Genomic DNA, 27,304 nt, shown 5'->3' with positions numbered 1-27,304 from the left:
CTTAGAGCAGGGCTTCGAGTCTGAGCGGAATTTGTCTTCTTGGCTGGGAATCAGGCATGTCTGGAAATGTCCAGTGACTTGGTAAGGCAGGCAGCCTACTGGCATCTATTTTTAAGAAGTTGGTTAGCTTGGATTTTCATCTGAGCCCTGTGAGGAGAGAAGTTGTTTGCAGAGATTGAAGAGACTGTTGTCATAAGGGGCTCTGTGAGACATAGGGCTCAAGCAATGCTACTCAGGTAACCAGATAACAAAGTGAAAGGGACTTTCCTAGCAGTCTAGTGGTTAAGATTCCGTCTTCCAATGCAGGAGGCACGGGTTCAAAACCTGGTCGAAACCTGGAACTAATATCCCACATGCTGTGCGACCTGCAACCCCAAAAAAGTGAGGCCTGGAGCTGGGGGTGGGAAGATGGGCGGAAAACCCTCACTCCATCTCAGACACAGCACATCCTTGCTCCATGAGGACTGCTGAGTCCCCAATTCCACCTTGACCTGACTATGGATGCCAAGACTCTGACTGGCACCAGTAACAGTAAGGAGATGCCTGCTTTTGAATGGTTTCACAGACAGCAGACATCAACCAGCAGGCCTGGGGCAAAAGATGACAAGGGAACTGACTGCTAGACACAGATGAGTTAACCCCCACATACCTTCAACATATTCACTGACATTTGACACCAAATGAGGGTATTAACCAAATCTGATTGATTGCTATTCATGTGACTTCATTGGTACCCATAGGCTGGGAAAACTCAGATTATGGTTATTTACCACAGTAATAACACATGTCTCCCAGACAGTAGGAGAGGTAGTGTCTGTCCAAAGGCCAGCTCCAGGCATGCACTGTCTGCCTCCCCAGACCTGAGGGAAGCCATGAACAGGAAGGTATTGACGTGGAAGCCTGCTGCCATGCAACCTGAGTTTGGCATTGTTCTTCCTCTCAGTAAACAGGGTACCAGAAAAAGCAATTTTCCCAAAGCCACCTCATCTTAGTAAAAGCGAATTGACTGTGGGGTGTTTATTGAAAGTGGTGGTGCCTGGAAATCAGTACTTGACTCTTGATATCATAAAGTTTTATGAACCCAGTCATTTCTGGTCAGCTCATAATGCTAATGGGCTGAAGGGTGGAATTTCACTTCCTGGGGCCTCCCCAGGTATTATAAGAGCTAATACTTGGTAGATTACTCTCAGGCTGATTGGGCGATTAAAACAGTCCCCCCTTTCCCACTGTGAACTCACATTTCCTACCGTGGCAGTCTGTATTTTCCCAGAGGATGCAAACAACATCTCCCATCTGCATGCCCTTTTTACAGTATAACTAGACATTCCTCCAGGAGAAGGCAATGGCACCCCACTCCAGTACTCTTGCCTTGGAAATCTCATGGACGGAGGGACCTGGTAGGCTGCAGTCCATGGGGTCGCTAAGAGTCGGACACGACTGAGCGACTTCATTTTCACTTTTCACTTTCATGCACTGGAGAAGGAAATGTATACCCACTTCAGTATTCTTGCCTGGAGAATCCCAGGGACGGGGGAGCCTGGTGGGCAGCCTTCTATGGGATCGCACGGAGTCGAACACGACTGAAGGGACGCAGCAACAGCAGCAGCAGCAGACATTCCTCCAATGGAGTGATGGGGTCCCTGACCCCTCCCCTTGAGTCTGGGTGAACCTTTTTGTGATTGACTTAAATAATGAAGTGGAGCTATGTGACTTCTGAGGTTAGAGCACCAAATTACCATGCGCTTCTGCCCAGTTCTCTTGGAACCCAGCCACCTGGTTCTAAAGAAGCCCAAGCAGGCTGTGGAGAGAATCCTGTGGCGAGAACCAAGGCTCTCAGCTCCGAGTCCAGTGGAGCCTGCAGACAGTGGCCAGCACTGATTATCCAGCCATATGAGTGAGGAATCCCGAGAGCGTGTCCTCCAGGTTATGTCGTCACTGTTTCTTGACAAGGCAGACATACTGTTGTTAGCTCCATCCCCGTTGCTCACAATAAGCTCCGCCTTCTGTCTGAACTATTTTGTTTTATTATAACATTGGATTCTTTTCCTTCTAAATCCTTCCGGTTTTTGCTTTAGAATTTGTCTCATCACCAAAGATTCAATTTGGTTAGTTAATCCTGGCCCTTCTTGAGAGAAAATTGCAGAACTTGAGAAACACATTACTTTAATACCTATATTTCAAACAACTTTTAAAAATTATCAGAGACCTTCAGAGTTGGGCTTTTCTCTAAAAGTGCCACACTGTAGGACTGGAAGATGACCCCTTAAGCTGACCTGATGTGTTCTATTGGGGGAGATACAAGAGGGATGGGTTTTTTTTAATTTATCATTCACGTCCCCTTTTCTTTCCACCTTTTTTTAAATATAATCCTCAGAAAGCTATGTCCTTGTCTTGCTCTTATTTAAAACAGAGACTCTTCTCATCAGTTTCCCCAATTTTCACTTTGTAAAGTAGGACCAAAAAGAAAAAAAGAACCTAAGGACCGCTTACATTAATTTCACTGCTTTTCACCTCATTTCAAAACCAAGTTATTCTTCCTGCGGCATTTCTACCAGCCATTTTCTTCTGCAACCTGTGGGTTTCCTGCAGAGAGAGGACAATGGGCAAGTTAAGTGAGAGAGATGATTTACAAGGCTTTTTTTCCTTTTGCTCTAATTTACAAGAAAATCGTCCTTGCATGGATGACAGTCTAAAGCCCACATCACTAAGGGATTCATTGTGATGGGGGAGAAAAGAATAAACAATAATATTTCATATTAGTAATGCCAAATATATTTGATGGTTATAGTTCACTTATGCCTTGCATATTAGTAAAAATGCCTTTTATTAACTGAAAGAATTTATTTCATACAGCACTTCCATTCTTTTGTGTTAATTTGTATCTCTTTCAGCTTGGATTATGTTAGACTGCATAAAATAGAAAACCAAAATAAAAGAGGTCAGAAATCACAAAGTCCTATCCTTTCATGTAAAAGGCAGCCAGAACTGAGCAGTCCAGGGCTAGTAGGACAGCACTACAAAGACACCAGGACGCAAGACTTCTTCCCTCTTTGCTTTATCATTCTTAGCACATAGTTTCCATCCTCAAGCTGACTGCTGGTGTGCCCGGCATCTTATCTGGGATCCTGGAAATCAAAGGAGGAAAACAGAATGGAAAATCCATAGGGCACCCATCTGAGTCACCTCCCTTTAAGAGGCATCCCTGGAAATTCCATACAATGGACTGCTTACATCTCAATGGCTAGAATGTAATCACATGACCACCTGTAGCTTCAAAGAAAGCTGGGAAAACAGGAGCACCACAGCACATAGAGAGACCTTGCCCTTCTCCAAGCTCCTCCAATGTTTCTTCTCCTCTGCTGCTGCTACTGCTGCTGCTGCTAAGTCACTTCAGTCGTGTCCGACTCTGTGTGACCCCATAACGGAAGCCCACCAGGCTCCCCTGTCCCTGGGATTCTCCAGGCAAGAACACTGGAGTGGGTTGCCACCTCCCTCTCCAATGTGTGAAAGTGAAAAGTGAAGTTGCTCAGTCGTGTCCGACCCTTAGTGACCCCACGGACTGCAGCCTAACAGGCTCCTCCATCCATGGGATTTTCTAGGCAATAGTACTGGAGTGGCTTGCCATTGCCTTCTCCTTCTTCTCCTCTACCTGATCTAATACCCAAATATAGCTTTCTTCTATCGTTCTGCTTCCAGGAGCAAGCAGAGTTCTTCACTAGAATTGCAAGCACCTTGGGATAACTTCCACATCCCTTTTACTGCACCCTTTACAGTTCCTGAGATAAGGCTAGAACGTATTGCCACACCCCCAAACTGTAGAATTTCTGTTTATCACTAAAGAAAGAGAATGAATTTTGGATTGATAACCAGCAGTCCAGATGTAATATAAAAAATGCATACTGTCTCATTCATCCTCTATGTTACATTTCAGCTTTATATAGTTGAATAAATATTTTTGGATTGCCTCTTCTGCTCCAGTTCCAAATTAAGCGCTATGAAGAGTGTCATAAAATATGTCACATAGTAATTGATTCCCCTCAAGGAGCTTACAACTTTATATGGAACTCTGCTTCCTCATGAAACACAGAACAGAAGAGAGCCATCATCAGGTCTTACAGCATTCAGTGTGGATAAGAGGCTTTGGAAAAAAATGGAGAAGGGAGGAACCTCTAAAACCTGTGATGTTAATGTTTTTCCGAAGAAGATACAAATAGAACCTGCACTGGGAACTGAAAAATATTGTGGACACATGTGATATCACCTTGGCTGTTCAGTTCAGTTCAGTTCAGTTCAGTCGCTCCGTCGTGTCCGACTCTTAGCAACCCCATGAACCACAGCATGCCAGGTCTCCCTGTCCATCACCAACTCCCGGAGTTCACTCAAACTCATGTCCATCGAGTCGGTGATGCCATCCAGCCACCTCATTCTCTGTCGTCCCCGTCTCCTCCCACCCCCAATCCCTCCCAGCATCAGAGTCTTTTCCAGTGAGTCAACTCGTCGCATGAGGTGGCCAAAGTATTGGAGTTTCAGCTTTAGCATAAGTCCTTCCAATGAACACCCAGGATTGATCTCCTCTAGAATGGACTGGTTGGATCTCCTTGCAGTCCAAGGGACTCGCAAGAGTCTTCTCCAGCACCACAGTTCAAAAGCATCAATTCTTCAGCGATCAGCTTTCTTCACAGTCCAACTCTCACATCCATACATGACCACAGGAAAAACCATAGCCTTGACTAGACCGACCTTGGTTGGCAAAGTAATGTCTCTGCTTTTTAATATGCTATCTAGGCTGGTCATAACTTTCCTTCCAAGGAGTAAGCGTCTTTTAATTTCATGGCTACAATCAGCATCCGCAGTGATTTTGGAGCCCCAAAAAATAAAGTCTGACACTGTTTCCACTGTTTCCCCATCTATTTCCCATGAAATGATGGGACCAGATGCCATGATCTTCATTTTCTGAATGTTGAGCTTCAAGCAAACCTTTTCACTGTCCTCTTTCACTTTCATCAAGAGGCCTTTGAGTTCCTCTTCACTTTCTGCCATAAGGGTGGTGTCATCTGCATATCTGGTTAAGCTATTCCGAGTGTGTCTGAGAGCTGGGTTCTGCTGACTCGGTATTTGAATCAGTAGACTGAGTAAAGCAGATTGCCCTCCCCAGTGTGGGCAGGCCTCATCCAATCCTTAGAAGGCCTGAATAGAACAGAAAGACTGAGTAAGAGAATTCTCTCTGCTTAACTGTCTTCAAGCTAGGACACCGGGCCTCTCCTGCCTTTGGGTTCAGATTCCAACTGGAACTTACACCACTGCTCTCCTGGTTCTCAGGCCCCTTGACTTAGACTGGAACGATCCTGTTAGCACTTCTGAGTCTCCAGCTTGCTGACTATATAGATCTTGAAATTTCTTGGTCTTCGTAATCACATTCTCTGAAGAATGCTGACTAATACCACAAGCATGCAACAAAACTTTTAGTACACTGAGTGTCATCTAAGGCTTGAACACAAGGACAAGCACAAGAATACAGAGATGAAAGATACAGCTCTGTTCTTGAGTTAACATATGGACCACTCGTGTGGGAGAGGAGAGAAGACAGCCCGTGATGATACCATGTGAAAGTGCTACGATAGAAGGATGCACAGGGTGCTGGGGGAACTCTGGGAGAGAAGGGGACGGAGTCTCTAGGTGCCAGAGAATGTGTCTCAGAAAACGTCCCAAAGAAAGGGTACAACCATATGGGGGTGTGTAGGGTATACTTGATCGAGTGTGTCTCTTTTTATGTCTCCACCGGGTCTTAGTTGCAACATGGAATCTGTAGTTGCAGCATGCAAACTCTTAGTTTCTGCATGCGGGATCTAGTTCCCTGACCAGGGATCAAACCTGAGCCCCCTGCATTGGGAGTGCAGAGTCTTAGTCACTGGATCACCAGGGAAGTCCCAAGGAGCATGTTTTGGATTTTGTTTTGTTGAAGAGACTTGCATGTTTTTAAAGACTGGGAAGAAAGTGCTGATAGAGAGAGATTGAAAGTGTTAGAAGGAGGGACAGTGGGTGATAGAGAAGACAGGCAGAGAAGGGATTCAGAACTTGTGGGAAGAGCTGAGCCCACGTCCAGAATGAGTAATGTTGATCAGGCATAGAAAGCTCAGAGTTAAAGGACCTCTCTCTGTTCCTCTGGTTTAGCAAGCCTAGATTCCCAGTGTGGAAAAGCAGGCATAGAATCTGAGATTTAAGGGGAAAAACTCATTTAGGGAATAAAGACTTTGGATGTGTCATCACACCATGCCCTCTGGAAGCTCTCCCAGTGGCAGGACCCAGGAGAGGATCACAAGGGCCCATGTTGCCTCCATTTCCTCTTTGTTCTTCTTCTTTTTATTTTTTTTTTTAAATATATATTTATTGTTGGCTATGCTGGGTCTTTGGAGAAGACTCTTGAGAGTCCCTTGTACTGCAAGGAGATCCAACCAGTCCATTCTAAAGGAGATCAATCCTGGGTGTTCTTGAAGGACTGATGCTAAAGCTGAAACTCCAATACTCTGGCCACCTCATGCGACGAGTTGACTCACTGGAAAAGACTCTGATGCTAAGAAAGGTTGGGGGCAGGAGGACAAGGGGACGATAGAGAATGAGATGGCTGGATGGCATCACCGACTCTGTGGACATGAGTTTGAGTGAACTCCGGGAGTTGGTGATGGACAGGGAGGCCTGGCGTGCTGTGATTCATGGGGTCGCGGAGAGTTGGACACGACTGAGCGACTGAACTGAACTGAACTGTGCTGGGTCTTTGTTGCTGCATGCAGGCTTTTCTCTAACCCCAGAGAGTGGGGGCTTCTCGTTGTGATGGCTTCTCTTGTTGCACAGCATGGGCTTCAGTAGTTCATTAGCTGTGGCTCACAGGCCCTAGAGCACGGGCTCAGTAGTTGTGGTGCATGGCTCTACTTGACCATGGCAAGTGGAATCTTCCTGGACCAGGGATCGAACCTGTGTCCCCTGCATTGGCAAGTGTATTCTTATCCACTGTACCACCAGGGAAGGTCCTCCTCTGTATTCTTGCCTATTATGTCTCCCTGCCTGCTCTCTGCTCGGTTTCTGGCTGTTTCCTCTCTCCCCTCTTATACATAACTCACTCACTTTTTTGTAGACTCACAAACCCAGTGAGTTTCCTTTTATCATCCAGTTGTGTGATTTGTCAACCATTTGTCCACCACTGACCTGAGTGGTATAATCTATTCTGGACCCTGGATGCTGAGGCCAACCACCTGGGGTCCCCAGCCCTCTCCCCCACTGCAAGTCCATGGATGCTGATGCCTTTGGAAGTCCCAAAGCAGGTGTGGGAGTTTCTACCCACTCTTGAACCTGCCCATACAGCTTCTCTTCCCAGTTGCTTCTGCGGGTCCAGGACAACTGGGAAGGTAAGAAGGGTCACAGAGGAATTCAAAATAATTCTGTTGACACACAGTTTCAGTCTGAGCTGGTGTGATTTGAAATAAATGCAATAACAGCACCATTTATTTCCAGCTCTCCAGTAGGATTATTAACTTTTTCTTCCAAAGATAAACTTGATTACATTACTTATTTATACTATGTACATTGCATTAGTGGTAAAAAATGCATCAGAGTAAAAAATAATCTTATACAGTTTTTTTAAGTGGTGTTTTCTTATCCACTGCTAATAACAGCTTAGATTATTAAAAAGGAAGAATTTTAAATTTACAATCACCTTCAGGTCTTAGTACTGCTTGTTTACTTTTACACAGTTTGCGAAACTTGACAGACAATCTAGAAATATCATCTCTGCTCACTTTCAGCTCTTCAAATTCCTCATTTTTTTTCCCAGTGCTGTGCTTTAGTGCTCAGGTCTATGACATATCAGGAGAGGCAGGATGATATACAAGAAAAAACGGGAGCTTTTGGAGCTGTATATATTGTATTTATGCAAGTTACAAGCCCAGTGTGCCTTTTACAAGTTGAGGACTGGAATTATATCATTAAAGAGAAATTCACATTTCAGTGGTTTTAATTTGTAAATACAATGACAAATTTACTGGGTGTTCACTGTGAACCAGGCACTGTGCTCTGTGACCGCATTTAATCTGGACAACAATCTGATGAGATAGGTGTTACTATTTTCTGCATTTTACAGAGGAGCAAGGCGAGACTTACATGAGCTAAATTAAGGATATTCACCAAATAAGCTAGAGGTCAAAATGATGTGTCTGACTCTAAGACAACACTCCTAGCCATGGTCCCAACACAACCTGGCATGTAGATCAGCTCCAGGACTAGGAATAGCACCTACACAGTAGGTGTCATGTCTAAAGGAAGAAGAAGAGATCAAGGTTAGAATAAAACCCACATCTCCAGCAGGCAAGATCATTCAGTGTTACAGTCCTTCAGCCTTTACCCTGTCCTGGCTCTGTCTCATTTCTTGCTGTAGAGTGTGAAGCATGGGCCCCACTAGTCCTGAGGGATACAGCCCTCTTGTTGGGCTGGTAAGAGAGCCCCAGGTGCTCAATTTCATTCATATGGACTTGGCAATTAATTGGGGCTTCCCAGGCACAGGAACCAGAGTCAAATTGCCAACATCCATTGGATCATTGAAAAAGCAAGAGAGTTCCAGAAAAACATCTACTTCTGCGTTATTGACTACACCAAAGCCTTTGACTGTGTGGATCACAACGAACTGTGGAAAATTCTTCAAGAGATGAGAATTCTTCAAGCAGACCACCTGACCTGCCTCCTGAGAAATCTGTATGCAGGTCAAGAAGCAACAGTTAAAACTGGACATGGAACAGCAGACTGGTTCCAAATCAGGAAAGGAGTACATCAAGCTGTATATTGTCACCCTGCATACTTAACTTACATGCAGATTACATTATAAGAAATACTGGACTGGATGAAACACAAGCTGGAATCAAGATTGCCGGGAGAAATATCAATAACCTCAGTTATGTGGATGACACCATACTTATGGCAGAAAGCAAAGAAGAACTAAAGAACCTCCTGATGAAAGTGAAAGAGAAGAGTGAAAAAGTTGGCTTAAAAGTCAACATTCAGAAAACTAAGATCATGGCATCTGGTCCCATCACTTCATGGCAAATAGATGGTGAAACAATGGAAACAGTGGCAGACTGTATTTTTGGGGGCTCCAAAATCACTGCAGGTGGTGACTGCAGCCATGAAATTAGAAGAAGCTTGCTCCTTGGAAGAAAAGTTATGAGCAACCTAGACAGCATATTAAAAAGCAGAGATATTACTATGCCAACAAAGGTCCGTCTAGTCAAAGCTATGACTTTTCCAGTAGTCATGTATGGATGTGAGAGTTGGACTATAAAGAAAGTTGAGCACTGAAGAACTGATGCTTTTGAAGTGTGGTGTTGGAGAAGACTCTTGAGAGTCCCTTGGACAGCATGGAGATCAAACCAGTCCATCCTAAAGGAAATCAATCCTGAATATTCATTGGAAGGACTAATGCTGAAGCTGAAACTCCACTACTTTGGCCACCTGATGCGAAGAATTGACTCATTTGAAAAGACCCTGATGCTGGGAAAGATTAAAGGCAGGGGGAGAAGGGGACGACAGAGGATGACGTGGTTGGATAGCATCACGGACTCAATGAACATGAGTTTGAGTAAGCTCTGGGAGTTGGTGATGGATGGGGAAGCCTGATGTGCTGCAGTCCATGGGGTTGCAAAGAGTCAGACATGACTGAGCAACTTAACTTAAGGTGGTGCTAGATGCAGGTTCATTCCTGGGTTGGGAAGATCCCCTGGAATAGGAAATGGCAACCCTCTCCAGTATCCTTGCCTGTGAAATCCCATGGACAGAGGACCCTGGTAGGCTACAGTTCGCAGGGTCTCAAAGAGATGGATATGACTGGGCATGTGCACACACACACACACACACACACACACACACACAGCAGGCTACAGTTCACAGGGTCTCAAAGAGATGGATATGACTGGGCATGTGCACACACACACACACACACACACACACACACACACACATACACACATTTCCCTGTTCCTTTTCCTTTCACAAAGTGCTAGTGTATATGATCTCATTCAAATCTCCCAACAATCCTGATGAAAATGAGATGAATCGGAGATTCAAGCAGTAGGCTCAAGTCAACAGAGGACTTATTTGTGACACAAGGAGAATTTGACGACAAACCCACCTTATCTGTGTTAGTTACAATTCTTAGCCATGATGGTTCCTCCCTGAGTGTTTTTTTTTTTTTTTGCCACACTACACAGCACATGGGTTCTTATTTCCCTGACCAGAGATCATACCCAGCCCCCCAGTGAGTTCTAACCACTGAAAGCGCAGAATCCTAACCACTAGACCTCCAGGGAATTCCCTTTTATATATTTATTTATTTTTCACCATGAGTGTTTAAATGAACCATGAATAGAATAAGAAATGAGTGCTTCATTATGTGATCATGACATCCCCTAGGTTGGAAGTTTCTTAGGGATGCCCATCGCTGACGATGTCTACAATGACAGATGCAGGCATCCTTCACCACTGCCTTAGTCACACTGTTACTGAACCAAACCCGAGCACAGTAAAGCCAATCTACTGACATTTGGGTTGTGGTGAAGGAAAGTGCAGCATTTATTGCAGATGTTAAACAAGGAGTCCAGGTAGCTGAAAGGTTTTTAAACATCCCATAAGGGAGGGGGTTGTGGGGTGTGTGATCAGCCCATGGACATTCTTCTGATTGGTTGGTGGTGAGATAACTGGGAGTCAGCATCATCAACCTTCTTGTTCTGACAAGTCTGGGGTCTGCATACTGTGGGCAGCATACAGTTAGCTTCTTCCACTTGGTGTGGGTTTCAGTATCTGCAAAACAGCTCAAAGGACTTGGCTCAGAGTATTATTTACAGCCCTTGAAGAGGAACTAAAGGTCCCTGTCCTTGTTCATGGTTAAACCTCAAAGATGGCAGATTGGGGAACCTCCCTGGTAAGAGCCTCCAGTTTCACCAAAATTGGAAACTGAGATCATTCTCTTCCTCTACTGGAAGAGCATGGCTACACCATCCCATCTCTGCAGTCTCTTTACAAGGATCTTCAAAAGAACACAGTCTGCTTGGATCATATCTTCACCATAGCTTGTGATGGCAATTGTGTTTCTTTACCTATTCCTTCAAAGGCCATGTATAAATCTTATAAAACCTTAAACATAGAATGCCTAGCTGCCTCTTTTTTTTTTTCCTTCCTGGTTTTAAAGAAGCTAGTATTTCAGGTGGGAAGGAAAGAATTAGAAAACACATTCCCTCCCAAATCCTTAGGGAAGTGGGCAAGTAGAGAATCTCAGGGAATTTCCTCGAGGTGCCTCCTGATGTGAGCAGAATGTTGGGGACCATTTCCTCTTTCTTAAAGGTACACAATGAAGATATATCTTTGGATTGAACCATGTACCACTGCTAAGCAGAACTGAAGGGTGAATTAGGATGAATTTTCTTTCTTCTTCCAAGTCCATGAAAGCATTCTCTATCCAAGTTAATAAATATTTCTAGTGTGGTAGTGGTATTGTCTATGGGACAAAAACCAAAGCTGAGCCTCCCTCAAGGAGCTTCAGGTCTGTTGGAGAGAGTCATCCAGTCCCTAGACTCTACCACAATATTTACTTAAATCATGGCTCAAAGAGAGATAGGAGCAAAGTGTTGAAATTGGTCATAGACAGAAGTTTTTGAGGACAAATGGAAAATGCTTCATGGACAAGGAGTTTTTTCACCATTCCATGTTGTTGTTTTTGTTCAGTCACTCAGTTGTGTCCAACTCTTTGTGACCCTGTGGACAACAGCATACCAGGCTTCCCTGTCCTTTACTATCTTCCTGAGTTTGCTCAAACTCATGTCCATTGAGCCAGTGATGCCATCCGACCATCTCATCATGTTTCCCCCTTCTCTTCCTGTCCTCAATCTTCCCCAGTATTAAGGTCTTTTCTGATGAGTTGCCTCTTTGCATCAGGTGGCCAAAGTATTGGAGCTTCAGTATCCATCCTTCCGATGAATATTCAGGGTTGGTATCCTCTAGGATTGACTGGTTTGATCTCCTTGCAGTCTAAGGGACTCTGAAGAGTCTTCTCCAGCACACATTGTGAAAGCATCAATTTTTTGGTGCTCGGCCTTCTTTACAGTCCAGCTCTCACATCTGTACATGACTACTGGAAAAGCCATAGCTTTGACTATATGGACTTTTTCAGCAAAGTGATATCTCTGTTTTTTAACACGCTGTCAATGTTTGTCATAGCTTTTCTTTCGAGGAGCAAGCATCTTTTAATTTCCATGACTGACAAGGAAATGAGCTCACCAATCTCATTAATCCTCATAGTTTAAGTGAAAGTAGTGAAAGTGTTTGTTGCTCAGTCACGTCCTACTCTGTGTGACCCCATGGACTGTAGCCCACCAGGTTCCTCTGTCCATAGGATTCTCCAGGCAAGAATACTGAAGTGGGTTACCATGCCCTTTTACAGTGGCTCTTCCTGACCCCAGGATCAAATCCAGGTCTCCTGCATTGCAGACAGATTCATTACCATCTCAGCCACCTGGGTAGAAGCATTAATCCTCATAACTTCTTATCAAGTAGTTTAGAGCCTGCACCATTTCACAGAGGTATGTAATAGTGAAGGAAACAGAAAGATTACAGGAAGGAATCAAGTATGCAATAACAATATACAGCATTAAGTAAATGCTTACAAAATGTAAGAAGCTCCCCATATATCACTTAATTTAATACATAAGAGCCCTGCCTGGCCTCATTGCACCCTTAAAGAAACTAAGGCTCAATAATGTTAAGTCATCTGCCCAAAGTCACAGAGTTCCTAATTATCAGAGCCAGGATTTGAAGCTAGGTCTGTCTTTTCTGGCTTTGGTTTTTTTCTATTTCACTATACTTCCTTTTAAAAAATCATATAAAAGGCAAATAAATGATTGATGTCATTCTTCCTCAAGGACATGAAAGGAATGTACAAACAGCACAGTCACTTTCTGTAGTAAAATCTTTTAATTATGACCCAAATCACAGCACTGCCGTGCTAAGCTGATTGTGAGCTCACCTGAAGTCAAAGCACTTCACAGCAAGTTCAGTGGCAACAATTCAGCTCTTTTTCTATTAGCAAATAGAGAACCCTGGGAAAGTAGTTTTATCCAACTTAGACCAAAATGTTGTAGAGTGAGACATTTACAAGGATGCCAGCAGGAGGGGAAAAGAAAAGGGAAAGGTAGAGTTTGCAATTTATTGTCTTAAAATTTCATTTGGGAAGATGCTGTCATTAGCTTTTCAGAATAAAGGTCACCCCTTTTGAGGACTGTTTTAGGGAATAGGTGCAGGGAGTATAAAGGCCTGAATGAACAGGCTAGCAGTATTGTGTGGCTGGAAGCATCTGTCCATCTTGATGGGTTCAGAACCTATTTTACAGCCCAAAAGGAAGAGTCCATGTTTCAGACGACACTCATGAGCCAACAGTATAAGTAATGAGATGACTCATCTTGTTTGTTCCCAATGTAGGCAATGGATTCTATCATTACTTTCAGTGATGTATTTACCCCCCATCATTTTTAATCTTTGAGCATCGTCATTATCTACAAAACACTTTAGAATCATCTGACCCAAAATATCCTCAGCTTTTCTTCTTTTAAAGGCTCTGAATCAGGAAAGATCATCACAAAACTTTAGGTTATTACCCTGTTATTCTTTTGAATTACCTTGTCCATTCTTTCATATGAGACATGTGTGTGTGAAGCATAAATGATAAATTCTAAAAATTACCATTGGAACTAAGCAACAGCTTCCTTAGCTCCACCTGTGTTCCTCAATAGATGACAGAGGAGGCTATGCTTAAAGATTCTAAGTGAAAGAATCTTCCAGCTCTTAGAAGAGGGGGACACAAGGATGATGAAAGAGGGATGCCCTGGAAGATCTCCCAGGAGATCCAATAAAACACGGTGTGTAGATTAAGTTCAGTATTCCACTAAGTCTCTCTTAACAGCAATATATCCCATTTTGAATTAATTTCTCTGTAACAACATGACAGCCAACTTCATCACATGTAGAAGCAAGAAAAATTCACCAGGACTATGAAATTCATTGATTTATTTCTTCAGCATATCCTGAGAACAAATTCTTGTTACCCTTTGCTCACTACTATCCTTCCCGTTCTGAGGATGGCTCAGCAGTAATGAATCTGCCTGCAGTGCAGGAGAGGCAGGAGACAAGGGTTTGATCCCTAGGTCAGGGAGATCCCCTGGAGGAGGAAATGGCAAACCACTCCAGTATTCTTGCCTGGAAAATTCTGTGGACAGAGGAGCTTGGTGGGCTACAGTCCATGGGGTCCCAGTGAGTCAGACATGATTGAGCAACTGAGCACACAGCACACATCCTCCCAGTTCTGAGCAATGAAAATGGAGTATTGAGCAAAGGATGATTTAGTCGCCAAGGTTCATAGTTAATTTGTTAATCATGCGTATTTGTCACCAATATGAGTATAGCTTCCACCTCTCTCTGTTAAAGATCATTTCTTCACTCAAAAAAGTTGTAAGTGTGCCTTTGGGCCCAAAACAATAAGTATATCCCATAAGTCTAGCAAGAAATACCAGGCATGCTAAATCATTTTCACTGAAATCTCACAGTATAACTGAAAGAAATTTGACTTCTGGGTTTGTTTCTTTAAGGAGAATGGGAAAAAATGGTGACTTACCATAGTAGGGTAAATATCAAAAGATAGAGGCTAAAATTTTAATGAAAATTGTTAGAATTTGTGCCATAGGAAGTTTAGTGAATATATTCTGAGTATCAGGCTCATGTTTTAGAAGCATGTTGTTTTCAATCACCAAGTTGTGTCCGACTCTTTGCAACCCCATGGACTGCAGCATTCCAGGCTTCCCTGTCCTTCAGTATCTCCTGGAGTTTCCTCCAGTTCATGTCCATTGAGTCGGTGATGTTGATAGCTAATTAATTTTTTTTATTCAAAAAGGAGGAGGCTAGAGAACAGGGTCCAAGTGACTGACAGGGTTCTTCAAAGTCTGAAAGACATGAGAAAAAATGCAAAGATAACCCTCTATTTTTCAGGGAGCAGTGCCATGTTTTGTTACTATAATTTCATCTCAGCAAAGGGCATGCTCAGCATCCAGTGAGTGTGTTATTTAATCCCTTAGGAAAAATGGGAGCCAAACGGCTCCTCTGAAGAGGACTCAGGAGCAGAAGCTCTGACCGTGTGGACTGCACAATTGTGCCTGTGAAATCTGGGACAAGATAAATACCGGGGGGTTGAGGTCAGCTCTCAGAGGCAGAGACAGGTATGAAGCAGGAGTGTTCAAAATAGTCTTTGAAGCAAGATGGTCTGTTTATCTATTCCCCCCAGGTTTTAATCTGCAGTTCCATGTCCCTCCTGCCCAGGGCTGAAGGACAGTAGGCAAAGGACAGAAGCCAGACAGACCCTCCTGTCTCCTCCCGAAGGAGACTACTGAGTTCAGAACACGGCGTTCTGAGTTTAGGAGTCAGGCGGGCCATGATCTTTTGGAAAGGTGACTTTTAATGTGCAATCATAGCTATGACGTTTGCTCAGAAGCAGCTGGCCTGTACTGGCACCCTGGAGCAGCCACAGGTTCAGAGAGTAATACGGGTATTTCCATGAAGCTGGGTGCTGACACTCATCATTTTCATAATGACTGTATTTCTCATCTGCTTCATTTCCATGGACCAGGCATAAAGTGTGCAGGGAAGCAACTACCTGTGTGTGCTTCTATTTACTTGAGTTTACAGCTCTCGTACAATACTGATTAATCCTCCCTTCTCCATGACACTGAGGCAGTAGCATTCTAATGCCATCTTTATTATTGTTTGGCAGATCCCATACTACTGCATACAGAAATAGTGTAAATCATGGAACTAGTGTTTGAGGTCCATAAAATGCAAGGTTATGAATATTTCATTACTATACATTTTATTTCCCTGTCTATTCTGCATCTCCCAAAATGTTGTTTGTTTATTTATTGGCTCGCTGTTGCCCAGGAATACTTAATTCTTAATATAAGCTAGGACCGGATCACCAACCCCAGCCGTGTGGTCTGAGCTACCTTTGAAAGTAATGATAGATAGGTATTGTATTTGCTTTCCTTTTCACATCTTTTTTCCAACACAACAACACAGTTGACTGTCAGGTGACCTCTCTAACAGTAGTTTTAGCCCCTGTGTCATAATTGCATTGATTTGCAAGCCCCACAGACTGACTCACAAACATACCTCCTGTGAATCCTGGCCACGTATTTAAATTTTTCTCAATGCCCCATTGTATCCCTCGTTGGCTGAAGTAAGCAGTTAGATCTTGGCAGTGAAAGATACATTGTCCAAAGGCAGTTAGCTTCACTCCCCGAGCTGGTCCACGTGGTTCGTATGAATCAGCTGGTCCTGCAGGAGATGCAGCCATTATCACCTGCTTCTGAATTTTCCTTTGACCACAAAATTCATATTAGTAAATAGCCAGAGGGATTCAGTCTTAGCAAAAATCAGAGCCTGAGTGCTCAGCATTCAAGTGCTAACTTCTCTCCCACCATAGGGCATAGTAGATATTAATACAACTCTTTGGTACAGGCTGCAAATATATAAAATATCATAATTATATCTGCAATTCGGCAATGAAACAATTTTCCCCCTTTCTTCACTGTCATCAGCATAATAGCAGCCTATGGGATTTGTATTTTCTGGCTGTGAGCTCTTTTATGGGCTGTAGGACAAAAAAAAAAACTAGCCGGTTAGTTTCACAGCTCTGAGAAGGCCTCATGACAGAAATACTGCTTTTAATGTTATTGTCTCTTTGTAGCATGTAATCCACTCTCTTTGGGTGGAGAGGCTTCAGTGCTGATGCAGCATCACTTACTTATGTTTTTATGATAAACCTCTGTGCTCCCTCCTTGCTTGCCCCTCCCATCTGGATGGGGACATAATTAACCGGTTTTCAGAATCATGCTATGTTATCTGCCAGGAGGGGGTTAGTCAGAGGGGAATGAAGTCAGAAGGAGGCATGTCTCCAAGGTTTCTCTTAGAGACATAAAAGAACATAAGAAAGATGCATTCTGAGTGAATCTTCACATCCCGTTTATTTTGCTAGCCAAGACAAATATCACAGCTCATATCTAACATTTGAAAAGCAGGGTCAAATAAAATGATGGATTAATAAGTCCAAGGACAGAATAATAGAAGGAAAATATATTATAGAGAATGATGCCCGTGTCAATCTGAAAGGGACAAGAAAAAAGCTGAAATGGAAATGGGGAGTGGTGTAGGAAGTGTACCATAGCAACCTTAAAAAACAAACAACCCTCCTGGAGTTATGCTAAATATTAATTACTGTTACCCAACACCCCTATGGTACTATTACTTCAGAAGCAGGTATCTTTGGACCATTTGAGATTCATTTTGTTATAACCTAGACTGTGAGCATCATGGATTAAACATTGGCCTAAATATTCCCTATATAATTATTGGTAATAATATTCCGTTCACATTTATATCCCCCATCATCATCTCTGATGAGGCTAATCCAGTACCTTCTGCATGAACTGTTATAATACCCAAAGCAGCAGGATGGAATATTATCAGGCTTGGGTTTGCCGATGGAAAACCTAATATAATGGAGTTCATTTCTAGAAAACAGTGTTGGGATGGCATTTGTTAGAATCAGCCGTACAGACGGACACCTGGACCACTCTCTGAGGCGACTCACTGAAGTGACCATTTTTCAGAACAGTATCCTGTCAGTCCCAGAAAGTCATTCTCAATACAGTTCTACAGAACTCAAAATATTCTGTAATCGCGACGCGCTCTTTAATGAGAGGTGAGGTGATCTGAATTCTCCTGTCATCTCAGCCACAGACACTTGTGTAGTCGTGTTCTGCTGGCCTTTCTGTGACTCGATTTCATAAATGGTAAAAGGTGGAAAAGAGCCTTTCTATATTAAAGGAAACTCTTTAGGAATGAATAGGATTTTTAAATCTGCAAGTTGCCTAGAGATCCCTGGAGACAAATAGTTTCTCTATTGTATTTTTTAAAAAGTGAATGGACCAATAGTTTCACAAGCAACAAATCATTACTTAAACAGAATTGTTCAAGATGTCCTATAAAAGGAATTAATTGAAGAGAAAGCCCGGAAGTCACAAAAAAGGACTCAATTGTAAAATAGAAAAGCTGTCATACATGTTAGACCCTTCTTGAACTCTAAGATTATAATGAGGATACCATCATTGTGTCCACATTTAAGGGGGAAAAAATATATAGCATCTGAAAATTCAAATTTACAAACTAGATCAATTAATGGGTGATTATTCACACTATAAAAGGATTTATCACTTTACAAATGGATTCCCTGCAGGGTTCCATTTTAATAACTAAGCTTTCTCCACATTAGGACTCACTGCCAATTAAAAGTCAATCAGAAGCAAAGATAAAGCGTCTCTGAAATTAAAATGTATGTCAATGGGAAATCATCAGAGTTATAAAAATTCGTATTATGTATAACTTGGCCAGGACACAGAATTTTTTTCAGAAGCCTTTATTGAGTATCTACTGCAAACTCAGCTGGTCCCAAAGAGTCATTGCCAAGAGATCTCAAAAGGTGGAATGAATGGTCCCCATCTTGATGTGAAGAGGTTCTATCAGCATTTCTGAGGGGAAGAGACAATGCTTTCTTGTGGAACTAGATCCCGCTGTCACTTCCCTGTCATTAACTGTCAAGGAGGCATCTCTGTCATTGTGTAACCACAAAAACTCCTTATATATTCCCAACATCTTTTGTTGGGAAACAAACAAAACTGACACCACTGTAGAGGACCTTTGTGATGATCAGAAAGTCTGCTTGAATCCGAGGACATTAGTGCTAGAGGACATCAGAGAGGCCAGGTAACTCAGCTCTTTCTTTTGGATGAGGGAGATACTGAGGCAAAATGAAATAAAGTAGCAAGTCTTCCAGTGGCCACTCCAAGAATCTTTCTATCAAATCCCCTTGCGGGAAGTGAGGACATTAAAGGTCTACTGTCTAAACTCAACTTTTTTCTATGTCAAATTCTGTCCATATTTTGCCATGTTTTCCCTCTTTATCTCTGTCCTTTTCTCTCATTTTCTGAAAAGGAGTCCTCTTACTCTCCCTCAGTTTCAGCTTCCATTTCTTCCCTGAAACTTCTTTTCCCAACGGCTTTGCTTCTTCCAATGGTAGGATTTTAGAACAGGAAGGGTAATAAGCAGAAATCTGGCCCAATGATTCCAATGGCTTTGTGGACAAAGTTCTCTAACAAAACAAGGAGAGTCTTCTGCTGGGGACTTAAAGAGGGGAGAAGGTTTAGAGCTGCTGTAATGGGTTTGATAGGGTGTAAACAAGATGAAATAAATAGATTATCTTTTATTGTGCTTGGTTCTGTTATGGTCCAGCTGATGAGATTACACAAAACCTTCACTGACCTAACCAGCATATTTTCATTATTTTCTGCAGTAACTTGCAGCAGTCTAAGGATATGAGGAGAGAAAGCCCCCTTGGAAGTCATTCATAACCAGTCAATGATACAATATAAGAAGAATGGGGGATCTGGATTTGATAGCAAACATATCTTTGGAATGGCTGACTGCAAGGTCTATCCCAGAGAGGCAACCTGGATCCCCCAACCCGGAAAACTTCAAGGAACCAGAAGGCATTTGACAGTCTGGCTCCGGTGGTGAGAGAATGGAAGAAATGGAAGTGGTGTTTCCAAGGAAAAGGTCAGAATCAGTTCTCAAATATTTTAATAGTTTTTGCATAACATTTTGTTGTCTCTGGTATGGGCAGCTGGTATGGTTAAGGCCGAGTGGGAACCAAGGTATTAGCAGAAATGTTAAAGCCTCTAAAAATGGTATGGAAAGAAAGAATGAGACAGGTGCTGAAGTCATTTTTATAGAGTAAATCGAAGTGAATTTGAAAAGAATGACTCAAATTTCCATTAAAATGCCTCTGGGACAAAAGATTACAAGAAGATATGCAACAATTCTCAACTGCCTTCATATTAGTAGAATGCATTTGGGAAACCAAAAATAAGGCTTCATTTACTCACTGAATTCATATTGATATTGTTATTATTCAATCGATAGATATTTTGGATACAGTGTACATAGTATAAACAAGGGGAATATCAACCTTGTGTCAGACACTATGCTAAGCACTGCTTTCCAGTTGGGAATAAACAAGTACCTGTCTTAAGGTATTTACAGCCCAGTGAAGGAGGTTTAAAAACATGCAACTCAGTGGACCATAGTAGGTACTAACGTAGGTGTCTACTCATAGAAGGATTGCCTAAACCCAGTCAATAGAATCAAGGAAGGCTTCCTAGATGAGGCAACATCTAAGCTGAGACTTGAAAGATAATATGAGTCAAAGTGGCAGATGATACTGACAGGTGTTCACAAAGGAAACAGCAGGAGGAAAGGCTCAGGAGCAAAAAGGAGCAGGAGGAGTTGAAGGTATGCAGCTGACAGGAAGTTAGGTTGGGAGCAGAACAGTTGTTTAGTCACTAAGTCGTGTCTGACTCTTTTACAACCCATGGACTGTAGCCTGCCAGGCTCCTCTGTCCGTGAGCTTTCCCGAACAAGAATACTGGAGTGGGTTGTCATTTCCCTCTCCAGGGGATCTTGCTGACCCAGCTTCTGCAGTGGCAGGCAGATTCTTGAAGCAGTAGAAGGCACTAAATGTGCAAGGATCTCTTATCACTGATAGCTAGTTAGAATAGGGAAACAGGGTCCAAGAAGGCTGTCAGAGGAAGCTGCTAGGAAAAAAAAAAAAACCCTGCAAGAAGGGGAAGTCATGGACCTAAGTGGGAACCTCTGGCAGGTAAGCACACCCCCTTCCCTAATTGGTCTTGGGTGTAACCAATCAAGCATACATTGGTACAATCTCCTATTTGCAGAGGGCATAACCAATCAGGTCCCAGGAACCTGCTCAAGGCGGGGAATAAGGGATATAAAAAAGGAAAGCCAAAATAGGATAGGGCCACTCCTGCAGGGGGTGATCTGCTCTCATGCCTCGGGACTGTATTACTTGCTGCATGCCCAATAAATCTTGCCTGCTTGAGCTGTAACTGGTCTTTCATTTCAGTTCTTTGCTACCATGAGACAACAACCAAGGGAGAAGAACAGACCTGACAGCTCTAAGAAGTTGTCATTTTATCCTGAGAGCATAGGAAGCATATGAAGAACTTTTTACACAGAAGGAAGAACATGATCAGATCTGCATTTTAGAAAGTTCCTGCTTGTTGCCATTTGGAGAGTGCATTAGTCTGAGGAGATGGGCATGGATATGAGAAGTCCTGTTACACTAAAGTCATTATAGCAGTGAGGAAAGGTAAGATGGGAAGATAACACCCAAGACTTTCTGACTTAATGAATGAGAAGGGCAGTGGCCCAAATCTCTCACATTTGAGCAGTCGGTTTAGGTGAAGGGAATAGGAAGAGAATAGTCCTATTTTTGGCATTTTGAGTTTGAGATGTGAGTGGAATATGCAAGTGATCTAATCAGTTGGCAGATGCAAAATCAGATTCCATGAGAGACCTGGGCTGCAGATGGAGATGTTGTTCCTTCCTGTAACCGAAGTCCCGAGGCAGGGGGGAATCCACCAGAGATGATGATAAGAGGGGGTGGCTGGGATCTTGAGAAACTCCACATGTCACCATCATTGCTATAATTCAGATACAAGAGTATGCTGTTCCAGCAATCTAAAAGATCCTAGCCACAGAAGCAAAAGAATATGAGTAGGTTTTTGGAAATGTTATAGAGGTGATTCCAAACTTAACATTTGTGAAACCCCAGGATGTCTTTCATTGTAGCAAATGCTTGGTTGACCCAAATGCTTTAGAAAGTCATTTTGTTGTGGTTGGCAGGCTACAGTCCATAGTGTCACAAAGAGTCAGACACGACCGAAATGACTTAGCATGCACACACACACGAAGTCAGTTCAGGTACCCCAAAACAGAAGACCCTGCTAGTAACTGGCAGCTTTCCCTGCTGCCACTGCACAAGGGAATTTTCAGCAACACATAGTCATTTAGGGCCTGAGATTAAATTCTTGAAGTGTAAACTAGTCTTGAAGGTACAAGCTGTAATCAGATGGATAATTTGTAGCAAAGACAAGATATTCATTGACACCCCAATATCTCCATCTAATTCAGTAATTGGCTGTTCCTACTTGTCCTCTATTTGGCTGAAAATCTGGTTCACTCTGTCTTTTCAACAGCCCTAGAGGAGGGCTTATGCATTTTGGAAAACCAGAAGATATTCTTTCAATGTGGTGATAAAGACACCATACACATTACTTTCTAAAATCCAGGTTACTGAATCCCTCTTCCCTGGGTTCCACTCAGTACCTCATTAGCAACTCTCCTTTTTCTGAAGTATTTTCTCAGTCTGGAGAAATGGCAGTTTCCCATTCTCAAGTCATTCCTAAGTGGCTTGACTCTGGTACGTAATGTAACTCTATTATTCCCTGTCCCTACCTGAACTAACTCACTTTCATGTTCTGCCTGCAGGCCCTATACAACCAGCTTGCTTTCTTTCAATATTTATTGAGAAATTATTCCTTAGCAGGTATTGTTATAGGTACCATAAGTATATTAATGGATATCATACTTACAAAAATATTTTGAAATAAATGCTTTTACAACATGCATTTGATAAATTTGGAAACAGAATGGATAAGTTAAACAAGGTCACACAACCAGGAAGTGGTGACAAATATTCATAGATGGCCCTAAAGTTCATACTCTTAACTATTACACAAGTAGATTTTCCTTTTCTTTTGGGTCTTCTGTTTCTGTTTTCTTTAGGGACTCTGTGGCCTCTGATGCTCTTTTCTCAAAAATCTACAAACAATAAACGCCTGAGAGGGTGTGGAGAAAAGGGAAGCCTCTTTCACTGTTGGTGGGAATATTAATTGACACATCCACTATGGAAAACAGTATGCTGCTGCTGCGTCACTTCAGTTGTGTCCGACTCTGTGCGACCCCATAGACGGCAGCCCTCCAGGCTCCCCCGTCCCTGGGATTCTTCAGGCAAGAACACTGGAGTGGGCTGCCATTTCCTTCTCCAATGAGTGAAAGTGAAAAGTAAAAGCGAAGTCGCTTAGTCGTGTCCGAGTAGTAGCGACCCCACGGACTGTAGCCCACCAGGCTCCTCTGTCCATGGGATTTTCTATGCAAGAGTACTGGAGTGGCTTGCCATTGCCTTCTCCGGAAAACAGTATAGAGGTTCCTTAAAAAACCAAAAATAGAACTACCATATGACCCAGAAATCCCACTATTGGGCATATATCCTGAGAAAGCCATAATTCAAAAAGACGCATGTACCCCAAAGTTCATCACAGTACTATTTACAGTAGCCAAAACATGGAAGCAACCTAGATACCCATCAACAGATGAATGGAAAAAGAAGAAAGGGTACATATATACAATGGAATATTTATTACTCAGCCATAAAAAGGAACAAAATTGGGTCATTTGTAGTGATAACTAGCCTTCTTTACTCTCTAACCCTGCCTCCACTTTCAACTATTAACTCACTCCAAGCTCCCAAAACATGTATAAATTTTAAGATCAGCATTTTTAAAGCTTTGCCTCTTCATTTGATAGCAACTTGGGCTAAGAGAGTTCTCAGTTTTCTCATCCATAAAATGGGAATGATGTATGGTTACAACAGTACCTGACACATGATTATGGCTCAGTAAATCTTAACCATCATTCTTACCATGACTGGAGTTGAAGTCCCAGCTCCAAAACTCTGTAATAAAAAGAAGGATACCTTCTCTCTGAGCCTCGGTGTTCTCATTTGAAAAAACTGGGGATTACCATGCCTGCCTATCTCCTAAAGTTAAGAAAATCCAATGGAAGACAGTAAGTAAAATTACCTTGCTTGTTATAAGAATCTATGTAAGTATTACCCTTTTTACATTTTCTTTTAAGGTAGTACCTTACTTAGGTGTCATCACCGGAAAAACAACAATAATTATGTAGAAGCCTAGCTGAGGCCATAGAAAATGTAAGAAATAGAAAATCTGACTTACAATTTTGTCACATAGCTGCCTTTGATAACATATTTGAAGGAGACACAAAGATTCTCTAACTTTTATTTGAGGTTAAATTCTTCCAAAGCTGCATACCTGAACCATGAACACTTAGCTGTTAGTAAAAATATCTTCTCTGAATTATTTATTAATACAAGGCTATTACACTTAAGAATTAATCTAAGAAATGGCCATGTGAAGCATGTTCTGCCTCATTTAAAAAGTTCCCGTTGAAAACATTTGTCCATTCTTCTGCTCAGCGTTCCTAAGGATCTACACAATAAATACCAGCAAAAACTTAATACGGGGGCTCATTTCAGTGCCTTTTTATGTACATTTACAATCCTGCCTATGATACAATGAGCACAATGCATCTTAGTTCATACCCTGGTTTATTAAGGGGATTGCACATGGCCTGGAACTGGCCAGCTGACAAGGCTTTGGGTCAAATGGGGACAAGCTGCTCATTTTCCCCCTCTTACAGACTATGTCTTCCTTGACTAGGCACATCAGTCTTGTCCTCTGCTTACTCATGATTTCTGTTTGTGACTAACCTGACCCAGGTACTGCCTCATGATCTCTTTCTGGCCTCACCTCACTAACTGGACAAATTCTTTCTTTCCTGCAGTTCAAATCCCTGAGGGAAGGTATGTGATTGCCTCAGCCTAGCACTGGCACATCTGTTTAGGAAGAGCCTTTCGTGCAGGCCCATCTCGTCTTCTGGCAAGCTGGAGACGGGCCACCTGGAACGAGGGGATCATTCTTAGTTCAGCCAGGACAGGACGGAGCTGCTGATCCACAGCGTGCTGTCTGGGCAACTTCCCTGGCTGAGGTTTGCTCTTTTATCTTTCTTTGTACTTTTGTTTATTTTTTTCTCAGTGCACAGGAAATTTATGGTGTTGACATCTAAGCCTTCTCTGGAATAAGTATTTTTTAAAAAATAAATTGATATAATACATTGTCTTAGAAACCTTTTAGAGCAGGCACTAAACCAACCTTACAACTTGTTTCTCTTTCTAAAAAATAAAAAGAAAACCTAGTTATCTGAGGGTTTATTTTTTACGGATTCTAATCAGTTGAGATTTTATTAATGAGAGGCCACTCTGGCATGTTCCCTGAAGGATGGAGTACCTCTGTTGGCCAGTGTCAGTGGTACAAATTTGGACAAAACCTTGTCTGTGCAATTCCTATTTCCAAAGTCAGATCTTACAAGACTTGAGTGATTAGGTATGTGTGGTGATATGCCGGAGTCAGCTTGGGCCAGTTCTCAAGAGTTGGTTGTTACACTTTCAAGAATTTTGTGAGTTGATTGTTAAACACGGCCATTGTTCAAATTCAGTTCAATCAACTCATGATAATTTAACTTTTATTAAAAGCATAGATAGTAAATATCTAAAACCCATCACTTTCTTATTAGTTTACTACATTATCTCTCTTTTTAAAAACATTTTGTGGTACTTATTTTATTTTTAAAATCTACTTATTTATTTGTGGCCACACTGGGTCTTCATTGCTGCACGCAGACGTTCTCTAGCTGTGGCAGCAGGGGCTATTCTCTAGTTGCAGAGAATGGGCATCTCATTGTGGCGGCTTCTCTTGTTGTGGAACGTGGACTCAGGTGCTCTGCAGCATGAGGAATCCTCCAAGACTAGGGATTGGACCTGTGTCCCCTGCATCAGCAGGTGGATTCTTTAACCCCTGGACCACCAGGAAAGTCCCTACTACCTTATCTCTGCTTTTGAGTTTGGTGTCACCTCTTGTACCTATGTGGTTGAAATACTGTATGATGGTGTTTTCCTGCAACTCTCTTTCAAATCCATGTGCAGAGACATCACACTGGCAAGTTGAAATCCCAGATAGTAGGAGTGTTTACACCATAGAAATGGACACATGCTACAAACTCACCCTTTCCTGCCACCCCACCCTCTTCCTGGAAATCCTGTTATTAGAAGTTTGCCACCACATCACCGCATGTCTGTTTCACCAATTGAAAGAAAAACTTTTACATATGCTCAAGCTTGCAACAATCTTGAGGTTGGATAAAGAATACTTTTTTTAAAAGTTGGAAGCCCATTACTATAAACCCGAGTCACCTATCAATCCATTATATTTGTTCTCCAGTGACACAAGTGGTGAAGCCTTTTCGATCATCTCTTTTGTTTAACATCTTTTCTCTAAACTAGAAAATGTCATAATGCTTTATTTTTTTGGAGGGGCTGGTTTAAGTTCTCTGAAGCTTATACACATAAGCCCATACATTATCAGTTCAGTTCAGTTCAGTTGCTCAGTTGTTTCTGACTCTCCACGACCCCATGAATCACAGCACGCCAGGCCTCCCTGTCCATCAACAACTCCCGGAGTTCACTCAAACTCATGTCCACAGAGTTGGTGATGCCATCCAGCCATCTCATTCTCTGTCGTCCCCTTCTCCTCCTGCCCCCAACCTTTCCCAGCATCAAAGTCTTTTCCAGTGAGTCAACTCGTCGCATGAGGTGGCCAAAGTATTGCAGTTTCAGCTTTAGCATCAGTCCTTCCAATGAACACCCAGGATTGATCTCCTTTAGAATGGACTGGTTGGATCTCCTTGCAGTCCAAGGGACTCTCAAGAGTCTTCTCCAACACCACAGTTCAAATACACCTGTACAAAATGCCCAACTGATAATAGTGGTACCTTCAGCTAATGATGGAGTTTAAGCTACTTGAAACAATTGCGACTTACCATTTAAATACAGAGATTTTACTGTTTTGTTCACTACATATATTCTTGAATCCGAATGAAGAAGTATAACTTTTTACTCTACATTTTTGATTCATGGTGACCTCATTAACCGGCAAACAAATTCATTGTAATTATAAACTTTTGAGACATTACTGCATTAATAGGATATGGAAGAGGCTTACTGATGGAATATCTCGTTCCTATATTTTGCCACTTAAGAAACTGCCAAAATAGTTGAATGTTTCAAATTCTTCTATGAAACAGATGGACAGAGTGACAGCAAAAGAAAAAAAAATACATATGACCTAATCACTACTAGAAAATATATGTACTTGGAGTTGAGGGAGGGAGAAAGTTCATGAGTCTGGCAAACAGGCAAGGCAGGCCTGTCGTCGGCCGATTTGTATGATGAGCTGAGGAGTTTCCCAGGTAAACCTTGTCCGAATGGAACAGAGAACCAAACACGAGCTTAGTTAGGAATAGAGCCAGAGACGGGTGATCATGAATACATCGGAGCATCTGT

General features: G+C 42.4%; 1 long non-coding RNA gene across 4 annotated transcripts in view; it reads right to left on the bottom strand.

Moving 5' to 3' along the window:
* LOC129557620 (uncharacterized) overlaps window positions 1-27,304 on the bottom strand; it is a 114,061-nt gene that overhangs the window by 8,905 nt on the left and 77,852 nt on the right. For 3 of the 4 annotated variants that reach the window (XR_016037829.1, XR_008686245.2, XR_016037830.1), the window contains exons 3-4: window positions 16,240-16,404; window positions 14,084-15,020 (exon numbers count right to left, since the gene is read on the bottom strand). This is a non-coding gene — a long non-coding RNA (uncharacterized LOC129557620). Of the gene's footprint in view, window positions 1-2,490; window positions 2,584-14,083; window positions 15,021-16,239; window positions 16,405-27,304 lie in introns of those variants that run through there. The other variant, XR_008686244.2, reaches the window with a different exon arrangement.

The sequence above is a fragment of the Moschus berezovskii genome, chromosome 7 (assembly GCF_049115385.1).
Source record: "Moschus berezovskii isolate FMDL1 chromosome 7, NW_MosBer_1.0, whole genome shotgun sequence".
Taxonomy (NCBI): Eukaryota; Metazoa; Chordata; class Mammalia; order Artiodactyla; family Moschidae; genus Moschus; species Moschus berezovskii.
Note: the sequence above shows the minus strand (reverse complement) of the source record. Positions and strands in the feature narration are given on the sequence as shown.